Consider the following 13,999-nt stretch of genomic DNA (forward strand, 5'->3'; position numbering starts at 1 on the left):
TCTGAGCCTCGTTGCTCAGATAAGGTGTCACCTAATAATGACCTTTTTCAATAGCGCACATGCCAACTATCCTGTGTAAGACTGTCTCTCTCTTTCAGCAATCGATTCACCATTTTTCCACTCAGTCTTAAATTAATGTAATTGAATGAAAATAAAGGCATGTGCCATAAAGATGTGGAAGGGATAAAAAGTGGAGTCAGAACAGGTGTGAGTTTGGATGGGGAGGCGCTGAAACGCTGGTGCATGCTCCTTTTTTCCTTGGAACACTGGAGAAGTGCCTTCATGTTGACTCTGCTTGGTCAGAACTCCCTGGGAAAGAGGAGGTGGTTCAGGGAGAAGCAGAAGCCTGGCGGCAGTTGGCTTATGATGTACTCCCCTTACGACTGTAGAAAAGTGGAAGTTAATGCTGCTAGCAGCTGCACTAACTCTCCCTTCATGCTTGTTGGCTCCCAAGGAGGACTGTTGGGACAAAAGAGACAACTAGTAGCCCTAGGCCTTCTCAGGAGACTGTAGTACAATGAATATGTGAGGATATCCTTCCACTAGTGTAAAGTGTACTTGCATCCATGTGATTGTCCCTCTGCTTTCCTTGTAGATCTTAGAATACTGGAGGTATCCAGAACTCAGCTGTCCCTTTTCCATGAGGCCGTAACCTGCTCCCTACTTATTTATGAAGCTGTGAGGAGAACCTTGAGGGCTTTCTAGCTGAGGCTTCCCCACCTGCAGAGTTTTCTATAAGAGGGTGAATGGCTGGACCTATAGTTTATCAATGTGGGCAAGTGTATTTTGTTCATATAGCTGTTATGGCGGGAAGCGATGTCAGTGAGTAGAAAGTGAGGAGAGGAAACAAATTTTTGGTATCCTTATCTTATCAACTGACACTGAGATGCTCTATCTGCTTAAATGGCCAGCCCCGCATCAGTGCAATCTCTGAGCACCTTGAACATATTTATGCATTTATCCTCCTAACTGTGTCAGGTAAGGAAAGATGATTATCCGCACCTTGCAAATGTGGAACTGAGGCACAGAAATTAAGGAATTTCTTTAAGGTTGCACAGGAAGTCTGTGGCAGAGCCAAGAATTGTAATTAGACCTTTCCAGTGCCTTATCCACAAGACCATCCTCCCTCCTCAAAGCACATGCCCCTGGCACTGGATTTAAAGGAGAACATTTTCATAGGGCAGCAGTGGAGAGAGATGAAGGGAGGTGATGGAGAAGAGAAGAAGAAAGGTTAGAGGACAGAGGTAGAAGAGCAATCTCTAATGTTAAAGAAGAGGAGAGGAGAAAGTGAAGAGCAAAAAGGAGGGACTGTGGCACAGACCATGTTTGTTTGTCCTGGGCTGTGATCAGGTTGTCTTCATTCTGTAGATAGTACCATGCCACCAGTAGTACCGGTTTCTGAAAGAGACCTCCATATAGTTAAACCAATATTTTTTAATTAAATACTTGAGTCTTGATATGTCTTGTTGCCAGGTCTGATACAACCCTGAGTTAGAGGAACCCTCTATTATCTGTGCAATAGTGCCTGGGGCAAAGGAGGCTCGGTGCTTTTAAAGGGTGCTCACATAAGAGAAAATAAAATTTTTGCTAATATAGTATTAAGCCCTTGCTATTGAGATTGTTTAGCAGGAGGAACATTGGAGCATGAGACCTTGGAAAAGTCTACCTACTGAGCAGGCAGAATTATTTATCAGTATTTAAAACTGCCATTCAATATACAGATTGAATCAAGGCTGGAGAATGAAGGTAAAAAAGTAAACAATGAAGCAAACCTGTTCAGTTAATTCTAAATCAGCTAGATCTTTGCTTCCTGGAGAAATCATCCATAACAGAAGAGAATTAGTGTAAGGAGAACATGATTAGAAAGAGAGAAAGTGAGGAGGAGCTCTCTGCGGAAAGAAGTGGCTTGCTGAATTAACTTACACTGAAATGTCACAGGAGGTGATAAGACAAGGAACAGCTGCCAAAAAAAAAAAAAAGTGGTCTCATTCTGGCTTCCATTGAAGTCAAAGCTAAAACTCCTATTGGAGTGGAAATGGGCCCATAGGTTGCAGCAAAGTTTTATTGCCTACAAAAGAAGAAAAACATTTGGGGCCCATCCTGCTCCCACTGGAATAAATGGGAGTTTGTTAGCAACTGTCTGTCACCGGAGCCCGATGTGTCATACATTCACTGGTACATGTCAGGCTTGATGCCACACAGCCTTATTTGTACTGGCCCTGGATTCATTCTGGAACCACTGCAGCTGCTGCATTTATTCTTGTGGTCATTCCCATGAGTCTATTTCATAGCCCGTGTGGCAGGGTCAGGGTCATTGGCTTAATTCCTACCTCTGTTTATTGGCTTTATGCATCCCCTGGATACTAACACAAAAGGCAGCCCCTGAACTCTCCCAAGGGCGGGGACTGGGCTGTGATACGCTATTGCTTAGGGTACAAAAGGGTAGGAAGAGGGAGGAGAATGGGGAGGCTGCCTATGTGCTTCCTCCATCCCAGGACAACTGTCAGTGCTACAGCTTCAATGGTACACAGAGGTGACCCACTGGCACCTCCCTGGAAATGTGGCAGTGTAAAATGGTATCTTGCAGGAAAATAAAAAAAGATTTAAGGCTCACTGATTGCGGGGTCCCTTTGCAGTACTGCATTACCCCTTTGTGGGCTCCTCAATAGCAAGAGGAGGCTTCTGTGGTTTTGAATGCTGAGCACAGGATAAATAGACCTTACAGAAGGTGTGTGGGTTCCCCCGGACTTTGCCCAGTCCCCACCTCAGAAAAACTGTGCACCTTCTCCCCCGCCCCTCTTGGCCAGGCCGCTGTTAATGTGATAATTTGTGGGAATCCCACAAGCCCTGAGAAAATTTTGCATCCAACTTTCTTTTCGCATAATGGATCCGGACATCTTTGTTTCTTTTTAAGCCATGCTTTTTAGCCTTTGAAATCTAGCACAGGTTCTAGCACTACTGAAACACTGTAGAGAATGAATCTCTCCCTCAGCTACACTGGAATCCTGTTTGCAGATGTTTATTGTTGGTTCGTACTGGGGAACATCTATTTATGCATCTGTTCCTGTAGATCAGGAGAAGGTGGTGTTGGTTTTTGTTTTTTATTTTTGTTTTGTTCTAAGCATGAAGTGTTTGCTTTGGTGCAATTTCCCCTGCCCCTGGGAGCCTTAGTACCATCTCAAAATGAAGGGAATTTTGTATAGCAAGTGGGATAGGCACTTTGCTACAGATGTGATTTTTTTAAAGAGATCTTGTTTCGGCCTCAGATAATTATCCTATTTTAGAAGGATTTATAAGCCGGGGCCTCATTTAAGCAGATTTTATGGTGATTTGCCTCTTCAGAGAAGCTTCAAAAGGATTGGGGAGGGGTTTTGTTTGAAGATGAGTCTGTTTTATTTGCATTTATGTATATTGTATAAGTGGCAGAACTTATGTTCTGTAAGCCTATTTACAGTAGGAAACATCAGGATTTGAGGAGATATGTCTTCTGGCACATTTGTTACCTCAGGATATTTGCCTGTTTTTGCTTAATTCCTTCATTGTCATGTCTGTAACCTCCTCAAAAGTAGATTATTTTGTAGAAGTACTAGAAGCCCCTTTTAAAGTACACTTCCTTTTTATTAAAAAAAAAAGTCATGTTTAATGGAACAAAAAGCTGCACTGTTTGTGTACGTCATGCTAGAGCAGTAGTAAACTTCATTTTGTGTTATAAGCTATCATATTGGAGGCTTCATGCATGTGGTAAAGTGATGTAAAATTCTTAAATTAGTATATAGCTAAAAATGCAGCACACAAGTATCATCATCATCATATATCAACTTTGTTGATATTGCACTCACATCACCACTTGGAAACTAGGGGCTCCATCCTTCCTCATGAGAAGTAGGGCTGCAAGATCAGACCCCATATTTGATTTACCACTTCAAAGTGAGTGGGATGTTACCATCATATGGAGTTGTAGGATATGTGTAAGAATTGTGTTCACTGCTAGTGAGTTACATGGGTAATTCACAATTCAGAGTTCACTTTCCTGCTATGCCTCTAACAGTTTGCCATTAGGTTTGAATTAAAATAATAATCCTTTCATCCAAGCATCTCAAAGCGCTTTACAAGCATCAATAAGCCACATAGCACCCCAGGGAGATAGGTAAGTAGTAGTATGCTCATTTTACAGATGGGCAAAGAGCATAGAGAGTAAATGAGTTGCTCCAAGGTGACACATGGAGTCAGTGGCAGAGTTCTAGAACACAGCAGTCGGAACTCTTAGAGGGGGAGAGATAGCTCAGTGGTTTGAGCATTAACCTGCTAAACCCAGGGTTGTGAGTTCAATCCTTGAGGGGGCCACTTAGGGATCTGGGGCAAAAATCAGTACTTGGTCCTGCTAGTGAAGGCAGGGGGCTGGACTTGATGACCATTCAGGGTCCCTTCCATTTCTATGAGATAGGTATATCTCCATATATCATATCAAATTCTGCAACAGTTGGAGAACACTGCCAAAATATACATACTTACAAGGAGTCTTTACTTTTTTTTGTGACTCTGCATAGTAATGACTTTAAAAATAGTTATAAAAAAGTAATATCGTGTAGCTGAAGTACCATAACGTACAGTATCATACTAAAGCACATGGTTTTGAGCCACTGAGGGACTGGGAATAAGCCTGGTACCTCAGTTTATTTGCAATACTTTGTTTTATTTGATATCTCCTACTTTCCTGTCTCCCTAATTATAGCGTCACATTCTGAATGGGCTGTATGCCTATATAATGCCAGATACACTAGCGCTATGGTGTTTCACTGCACAAGTGGGGTGTACAGCCAACTGTAATGTGCAGTCCACTTTGTGCCATGGAGGAGGTCTCCAGGGTTGCTCTCTGCATTGTAATAGGGAGATAAGGAAAGAGGGTACACTGGGGACATGGTTTATGGGTGTGTAAGCAAAGAAAAATCCATGTTCTTATATTGGAGGGACATTAGGCTGCATCTGCTACTTCGTGCACATACTCTTCAGAAACTGCCTGGGTTAGAAGCTCCTGAGGCACACATTGAGGTTGAGGATTTCTTCCCTCACCTCAGCTGTAATTTAGCACCACATTGGGCTAGATTCTGAGTTGCTGAGTGGCCACAACATCTTAGATATTCAAGGTGCTGAGTGCTTCACAGGAGGAAGACTTATTTTCCTCAGAACAAAGCCTTTATGCTCAGGCTTGCTGTTTTTCAGATCCACTGTCAGGTCTTTTACGTTCTCTCTCCAGGCAACCTAATCCTCAGAGATGCAGAATGTCCTTGATTCTCACTAGAGCTAGTGGGAGCTGGGGATGCTTAGCATCTTGCAGGATTGGGCCTTAAATTTCTCTGAGGACCCCATGCATGTTACACTTCCCTGTGCTTCAGGCTTCATGTGTCCATGAGAAGGACGTATAGAGGTAAAAGATGACAGTCAAAAACAGCTGCATGTTAATTGAGAGAGGCATTTGCCTTTCTGGCATTAAGCAAAGGGATACAAATCACAAATGCCTTAAAATAAATAAATTGAAGCCCAACCCTCTGCCTTTCTGTTTACATGCACAGGAAACATACATTGCCGACTACCTTAAGAAATATGTTCTAAACTGCACGGCAGCAGGATATATGGAGTAAATAATTGAAGCTGCCTCTATGAAAAACATTCCACAGCAGGAAAGGAATCCTTCCCTAGGAGAAAAAGCATTAAATCATACAATGAGGAATTAAAAAAGAAAAAAAGAAAGCAAGCCACCATAAATAATGACACAGGGAAGTGAAAGCCACCTGAAGTGTTAAAGGCCCAAATCTCGGTGGGGGGGGGGGGGAGTGAGCATTTCGCTGTATCTGCAAACTAATAGCAATTTCAAAGCTAAGCTCTCCCTTGGTATTGCTTGCTGATATTTTTACAAATGTCATCACACTATTTATGTAGTGTGCATGAAAGTCACTAATGCAAAAGTCAATATGCCATGCTCATTGATCAGCAACTTGCATACTTTATCAAGTCACTTGGGCATATAAGTGAAAGCCAGCAACTTTCCATCACACACAGAACATGTGCATTGCATTAGCAAAAAGGCAAAGTTAGTGACACAGTCATAAACTAAGTCTCAGATCAGGCAGGTTTGTTTTATTTTTGCTTTTTATCTAGCTGTCACAAAGAGCTTGGTTTGGCCATCCTTACTTATGTTGAGACTGCACTGTACTTTGCAAATAGTCCAATTAGACATCAGTGCAGCACTTGCAAAATAAAATACAGTTTAATGTTGAGTAAAGATGTAAGAAAAAAGCCAACAGGAAGTGTTGTTGTTTTTTAGGGCTGTCAATTAATTGCAGTTAACTCATGCGATTAACTGAAAAAATTAATCACAATTAAAAAAATTCATCATAATTAAAGTATTAATCTCACTGTTAAGCAATTGAATACCCAGTGACATTTATTAAATATTTTGGATGTTTTTCTACATTTTCAAATATATTGATTTCAGTTACAACACACAATACAAAGTGTACAGTGCTCACTTTATATTATTTTTGATTACAAATATTTGCACTCTAGAAATGATAAAAGAAATAGTTTTTTTAATTCACCTCATACAAGTACTGTAGTGCAATCTCTATCGTGAAAGTGCAATTTACAAATGTAGATTTTTTTTGTTACATAACTGCACTCAGAACCAAAACAATGTAAAACTTTAGCCTACAAGTCCACTCAGTCCTATTTCTTGTTCAGCCAGTTGTGAAGAAAACAAGTTTGTTTATATTTACGGGACATAATGCTGCCTGCTTATTATTTACAATGTCTCCTGAAAGTGAGAACAGGTGTTCGCATGGCATTTTTGTAGCTGGCATTGCAAGGTATTTACGTGCCAGATATGCTAAACATTCATAGGCCCGTCATGCTTCAGCCACCATTCAAGAGGACATGCTTCCATGCTGATGATGCTTGTTAAAAAAATAACACATTAATTAAATTTGTGACTGAACTCGTTGAGGGGAGAATTGTATGTCTCCTGCTCTATTTTACCTGCATTCTGCCATATATTTCATGTTATAGCAGTCTCGGATGATGACCCAGCACATGTTTGTTTTAAGAACACTTTCACAGCAGATTTGACAAAATGCAAAGACCGTACCAATGTGAGATTTCTAAAGATAGCTACAGCACTCGACCCAAGGTTTAAGAATCTGAAGTGCCTTTCAAAATCTGAGAGGGGCTAGGTGTGGAGCATGCTTTCAGAAGTCTTAAAAGAACAATACTCTGATGTGGAAACTACAGAACCCAAACCACTAAAAAAAAAAATCAACCTTCTGCTGCTGGCATCTGACTCAGATAATGAAAATGAACATGCATCGGTCCGCTCTCCTTTGGATTGTTATCGAGGAAAACCTGTCATCAGCATGGACACATCCTCTGGAATGGTGGTTGAAGCATGAAGGACATATGAATTTTTAGGGCATTTGGCACATAAATATCTTGTGACACCAGCTACAACAGTGCCATGTGAGCACCTGTTCTCACTTTCAGGTGACATTGTAAACAAGAAGCAGGCAGTATTCTCTCCTGCAAATGTAAACAAACCTGTTAATCTGAGCGACTGGCTGAACAAGAAGTAGAACTGAGTGGACTTTTAGATTTTAAGATTGACATTGTTTTATTTTTGAATGCAGGTATTTTTAATGTAATTCTACATTTGTAAATTCAACTTTTACGATAAAGAGATTGCACTACAATACTTGCAATGGGGGGAATTGAAAAATACTATTTCTTATTTTTTCAGTGCAAATATTTGTAAAAAAATAAATATAAACTGAGCACTGTACACTTTGTATTCTGTGTTGTAATTGAAATAAATATATTTGAAAATGTAGAAAACATCCACAAATATATAAATAAATGGAATTCTATTGTTTAACAGTGTGATTAATCATAATTGTGATTAATCATGTGATAAAAAAATTAATATTTTTAGTAGCTTGACAGCCGTAATTTTTTTTAAAGAAAACAAGTATTGATTAGATAACCAGCCAAAATATCAAAACTTGTATCTAGAGGAGGGGATAAAGAGTCAGAATGTCCACATCTAGAATTCATGACCAATATGTTCTGGTTCAGTGCACACAGTTAAGTGGATATGCACTTGCCTTACTCAAGATGAGTACCTTTTAGGGCAATCAATTAATTGCCATTAATAGAGGTGATTAACGCAAAACAAATTCACTAGATTAAAAAAACAAGTCTCTATTAATCACAGTTTTAATCACGCTGTTAAATAATACTAGAATACCAATTTTAATTTATTATAAATATTTTTGGATGCTTTTCTACATTTTGAAATAGATTGATTTCAATTACAACACAGGATACAAAGCGTGCTCACTTATTATTTTTATTACACATTTGCACTGTAAAAAAAAGAAAATAAATGGTATTTTTCAATTCACCTCATACAAGTCCAATCCTATTGCTTGTTTAGCCAGTCGCTGAGACAAATACATTTGTTTACACTTACGGGAGATAATGATGCCTGCTTCTTATTTACAGCATCACCAGAAAGTGAGAACAGGTAATCACATAGCACTGTTGTAGCTGGTGTTGCAAGGTATTTATATGCCAGATATGCTAAACATTTGTATGCCTCTTCATGCTTCGACTTGTAGGCTAACAAGTTATATATTGTTTAGGTTTTGAGCGCAGTTTTATGTAAAAAAAAATCTATTTCTGTGAAAGAGCAACTTACAATAGAGATTGCACTGCAGTACTTGTACAAGGTGAATTTATACACATGCATGCACCACACATATTTTCCTCTCTCTCTCTACCCCTTTCCCCGAATCCTTACATTAAAAGAAAGTTATTTAGGTTGCAAAGTCAGGAAAAGTTAAGAAATGCCAGATTTATTTTAGCATATGCCACGTTAATTTAGACCCTTTGTGCCCATTCTTGCTTGCTAAATGAGGCATGGGTTCTGTGGGGTGGAAAAAAGTATGTGATCATGTAATTAAAGACTCTATCATAATGCATATGCACAAAGTAACACCCTGACAATCTGATGTTTCCTAACTTTGGCTTTGCAACCTAAGTAACTTTCTTTCAACATAGTTTTTTGTATGCAATTTCCTAGTTTTTTTTTTAAAGGAAAACTGATAAAAACAAATGCCATTTTGGGCAACTGTAACAACCTCCTCATCATGCTTCATCAGCAGGGTTTGAACCCTGAATCTTAAACACCACAGCTTATCACTTGAGCTTCAGGACTAACTGCAGCAAGTGCTGCTACGAGAAGGTGGTTATGTCAGATAAGGGAATTGGCCTCTGGGACCATGTGCTGGGCGCAAGGAGAGAGAATTGGGGATGCACATGGCCTGACTGTGTCTCTTCACTCCCACTCTGATGCTGGGAGATGGAGGTTTCCTGCCCCCTGGGGTTCCCCAGAGTCGGGGGATGGGACACTGTGCTAAGTCCAAAGGGCATGGTGGTGGGCAGAGGAGCTCAGCTAGGTTACCCTTATCCTACTGTGGCAGGTCCCAGGTATTTCCAGTGCAGTGTGGCTTATTTACTTGGGATTCACTTGGCGTTTTGCTGCAAATATGAAATTCCAAGTGAACCTGAGACGGTGGAAGCTTTTATGAACTATATACCACAAGCTATAAACAGGCAAACCAGAACACGTATCTCTAGTTTTAATACCCTGGCATTGCTACATCCTAAGGAGAATATACAAGGGCAAGATTTAACCATTCCAACTTTTATACATCAAGACATGGACCAATTAATCTCTCCTTCTTCTGAAAAGCCTAAGGGGGTAATAAGAGTTTCAGATCATCTATGGAAGTACAGCGAATGCACATTTATTCTACATCCTAATAAAATTAGCTTGTTGAATGACATTATAAATGTCAGACAGAAATGTAGAACTATCACAAATCATTCACCATATTTCAATAGACCTTAAAGAATGCAGCTGTGCAGTTTACTGAGTCTCAAATTAGATTTTTTTATCAAGATAGCAAGCTTTGAAATAAGATTCTGTCTTACATGGTTGGTTGTCTCCTCCATGCACGTCTGGCAACCTGACAACACTGAAAAGGAGTCTTTTTGTTTGTTTGTTTCTTTCCTACGAACTGTTTTTGAGTTTTTATTGGGATGTTTACACATACTGTGTTTTTAGAAGTGGAAAATCACTGTTTGGTGGTAGGTGTGTCGTGTTCAGCCATAGTAATTTTCCAAGTAGTTCAAATATTTTTTTAAACATGGAGTTCCATCAGTATTGGACTATGTTTTATATATGTAGATAGGGACATGAGGGTTTACATGTAGATGTTTTTTATTTAGTATATAACTGAAAGATGGATTTTTCTAGTTAATACCATACAGTGTTGATTTAGCTTCAGGTCATGTTGTTGTTGTTTCTTTGTTTCTTCTATGATACAGCTAGCTCATTGGCTCTCATCTAGTGCTCCCCTAATCACTTTAGGGATTGTCTGATCTATGGTGTCTTTATATTTCATCTTCCTTGTATTTTACTTAGCCATGCGGCTAACTGTTGGATTTTTCTTGGGAGACAAGGTGTGGTGGTGGCTTTCTTTGCAGCTCTTCCTTGGTATTTTGAAGGTTTGAGGGACTTTCTCCCAGGACATAATGTATGTCAAAGTTTTTCTGTAAACTGTTGTTTGTAACCAAAATGTCTGGATTTGGAAGAATTCCCAGAAAATGTGTGTGTAGCAATCAACTTGTCTACAACCCCTCCAGCAGAAGCTGGGGCTTTTGAAATAAATTCTGTTGGTGATTACATGAGCACAATTAAAATCTTCCACACAGAGTTCAGACATATTGGCCAGTGATCTGGGTAAATCACATCTTTGAAAAATCACATCTATACTGTGCAATCTAGATGAGCAAATCTGCCTACCTTCAATTTCAGCTCATAGCAAGATTCCCATGCTCATGTTCTCTGATAGATGATTGTAGAGGTGCCTTATTATAAATGAGTGGTTAGTCTTTCTTGTCCTGGAGAGGGGCAGAAAACTACCCAACTCACTTTGAGTTTTTCATATTCTTCCAGAGATGCAGTTCTGGTAGCAATTAATGTTTCCAGATCATGTTCCTATGCATGGAACATTTAGGGTTCTAATTAAAACAATCCCCCACCCTCCTATCCTGTTCTTTGTTTAAAATGTGGCCTGCTGATTTCTCTCTATCCAGCAGGTGTCACTTTCCCCTTGTTTGTTAGGAAATTATAGATTTGGAGTACCTTTACTTCCCTTTTTCATAAAGGGATGTGTTTCCCTTCCTTGTCACACCCATTGGCATGCAGATTAAAAAGACAACTTGTCAGCAGTTACTTTGTCAAATCAGAAAGCCTCAAGGCATGTGGAACTTGTGACAGATGAAAACAATGTTGGCTCATTGGATGGTTTGTTAGGATGCAAATTGGAATCTCCCAGCAAAAATTTAGGTCACACTGCTGGTTTAAATAAATCTGACTCACTGCAGAACTTGCAGAAGCCTAGAAGATGAGTTTCCTTTCCATACAACCAGGCCTCATATAGTCTAAGTTCAAGGCTGTAATGAGAGCTACACGGAGGCTATTGTAGGTCTGAGGGGTCACTGTGGTCAAGAAATTCTGAATGATGCATTGCCCTTATGCAAAACATGAGTCAGAGGATGTGGAAAGCAAATCAAAGTCTCAGTAAAACAAGACAAAGTCAAACGGAAGAAGAGCCAGTCTAAAGCCAAAGGGAAGAGACTGGCCAAGGCTTTATCTTCATAGGAAAATTATCTAAGTATAACTTACGTTTTTCCAGGAGAAAGTGTCCTGTGCCCACACACAAAATAGTCTTTTATTGGTGTTTCTCATGCTTTAAACCAGAATAATTAAACTGCTTTGGAACCAATGTTGTTTTATTTCAGTAGGAGCTATACTGGTAGAAGGTTTGTGTGGACACATCTCCATATTGATATAACTTCACTGCTTCAGTTAGTTCTTCCACTCCTATCCCACAATGCATTGGCTCATGTGTGAGTTTGCACTGTGTGGACTCCTGTGATGTTGTCTGATTAAAATATAATCATTCAAATCATTATTGCTACCACTGTTATATAATTGCAAGAAATCTTATACAAAGTGTAACACATGGCCAGAAAAGGTTAAACAGCTTGCAGGATAACTAACCAAAAGCTGGACCTTTAAAGATATGTTAGAAAGGTATGTGAATGGTAATTAGGGCCATTGCATGCTAAATAGGCTAGAAATTTGAAATGCAAACTTATGTTGTTAGAAGTTAGAAGTAATACTAATTGTGTACTCATGAATGTTAGCCATGTAAACAGACAGTTCCTGTCACTATAACTATTGATCATAACAGAGATCAAAAGGGAATATTAACATTTAGATGAATCTTGGGTGAAATAATGTCATTGTCGATATGTCTCTTTGAAGTTTGTGATAAACTGCCGTATGTTAATTTGTGTAACTAATTATTGGTGGTGTTTAGAAAACAGATGGTTACATCAAAAGCCTATTGTTTACCCAGGACTGTATGATCCAAGTGGATGCTAGAACACTGTATAAAAAGACCATTGGGTCCTGATCCTGTTTATCTGAGATCTGCTTAAGCTTCATCAGGGGAAGTTTGAATCACAAGATTGAGGTCCCTGTTATGCTGGTACTCCCTGAAAGTGATAGTGGACATTGGACTATAACCTATGAACTAAATTCTAAAGGAACTCTTTGCAACTATGAAGTTCATCATCTCTGCTATGAATCTGATCCTCAATGGATTGAACTCATATCTGTATGTATGTTGATTTTTTTAAACATACTCTCTCTCTCTTATTTTTTTTAATATATTTTAGTTTAGTTAATAAGAATTGGCTATGTGCATGTATTTGGGGTAAGATCTGGAATATCCAATACCCTGGGAGGTAATGTGTCCGATCCTTTGGGATTGGTAGAACATTTTCTTTTATATGATGAAATAAGATTTTCAGAAATCTTCATTGTATTTGACTTGGGTACCTGGATGGAGACCTGAGGCTCGGTTGCTTTAAGGTAACTGTGTTGGTTTTCGGGCAACCGGTGAGGTAATAAAGAAGCTGTTTTATGCTGGCTTGGTAAATCTAAGTATTGAATTATCCACCAGCTTTGGGGATTATCTGCCTCATTCTTTGCAGCTCATCCTAATTGAGTGACCTCAGCTGGCCCCCACTGGGACCCCGGTTACAACTCCATTGCTTCAGGATCAGCAGGACCGTATGCTTCCCCTCTGTTTAAATGATGCTGGCACAACTCAGAGAGCATCGCTGTGAACTGACACTGTTGCAAGTGTGCTCATCTTGAGTCCATCACCACAGCCATGACCTGTACTTCTGCATCATCCTCTCAGGAGGCTCTGGACTTCCTTAGCCTTTGGGGATATAAACATATCCAGTCTCATCTCTCCAGTAGTGACCAGATTTACAAGTGGCTATTACAGGAAATAGAGGAGAAAGCAGAGATGTGTTCCAGAGCAGAGCCAAAGAGCTGCAGAGAAGCTACCAGAATACTAGGAAAAATGAGAAGGGCTCTGGTAGTGCATTGAGTTCACGTGCATAATGTGATAATCTGGCCAGAGTTTTGTGCCTGAGGCGCCATCACAGAGTCCCAATTTGTAGCAGTTTGACCTTGGGCTAAAATGAGGTGGAAACATCAGCAGAAATAACATCAGCAGCAATGCTGACCATGAATAGAGTCCCCCAGACAGCCAGAACCTCTCTGGTATGCTTGAGACCCAGCCGGAGAAGCCCCCGGAATGCTTGCCTGATAATGCTGCTGAGTGAACTTCAACTGGTGAGTCATTTGGTATATTACAACATTCTGTCCAATTAGTACTGATTGGGAGGGATTTTGTAAACTTTCTACCAGGTGCTGGCTATGCACCGCTACAGGAGAGGGTGGATATGTTGGTCCCTGCGTAGTGGCCTTACTTCTCTGCTTGAGCACCTTTTCTGC

General features: G+C 39.9%; 1 protein-coding gene across 49 annotated transcripts in view; it reads left to right on the plus strand.

Annotated features, from left to right (window-relative positions):
• MAPK10 (mitogen-activated protein kinase 10) overlaps positions 1–13,999 on the plus strand; it is a 317,031-nt gene that overhangs the window by 85,761 nt on the left and 217,271 nt on the right. For 6 of the 49 annotated variants that reach the window (XM_065597558.1, XM_065597561.1, XM_065597553.1 and 3 more), the window contains exon 3: positions 596–742. The exons of the other annotated variants lie outside the window; for them this stretch is intronic. The gene's annotated coding sequence lies outside the window, so the exon portion shown is untranslated. The remainder of the gene's footprint in view (positions 1–595; positions 743–13,999) is intronic. 49 annotated transcript variants of the gene reach the window in all.

Source organism: Chrysemys picta, chromosome 5, assembly GCF_011386835.1.
Source record: "Chrysemys picta bellii isolate R12L10 chromosome 5, ASM1138683v2, whole genome shotgun sequence".
NCBI classification, from domain to species: Eukaryota; Metazoa; Chordata; order Testudines; family Emydidae; genus Chrysemys; species Chrysemys picta.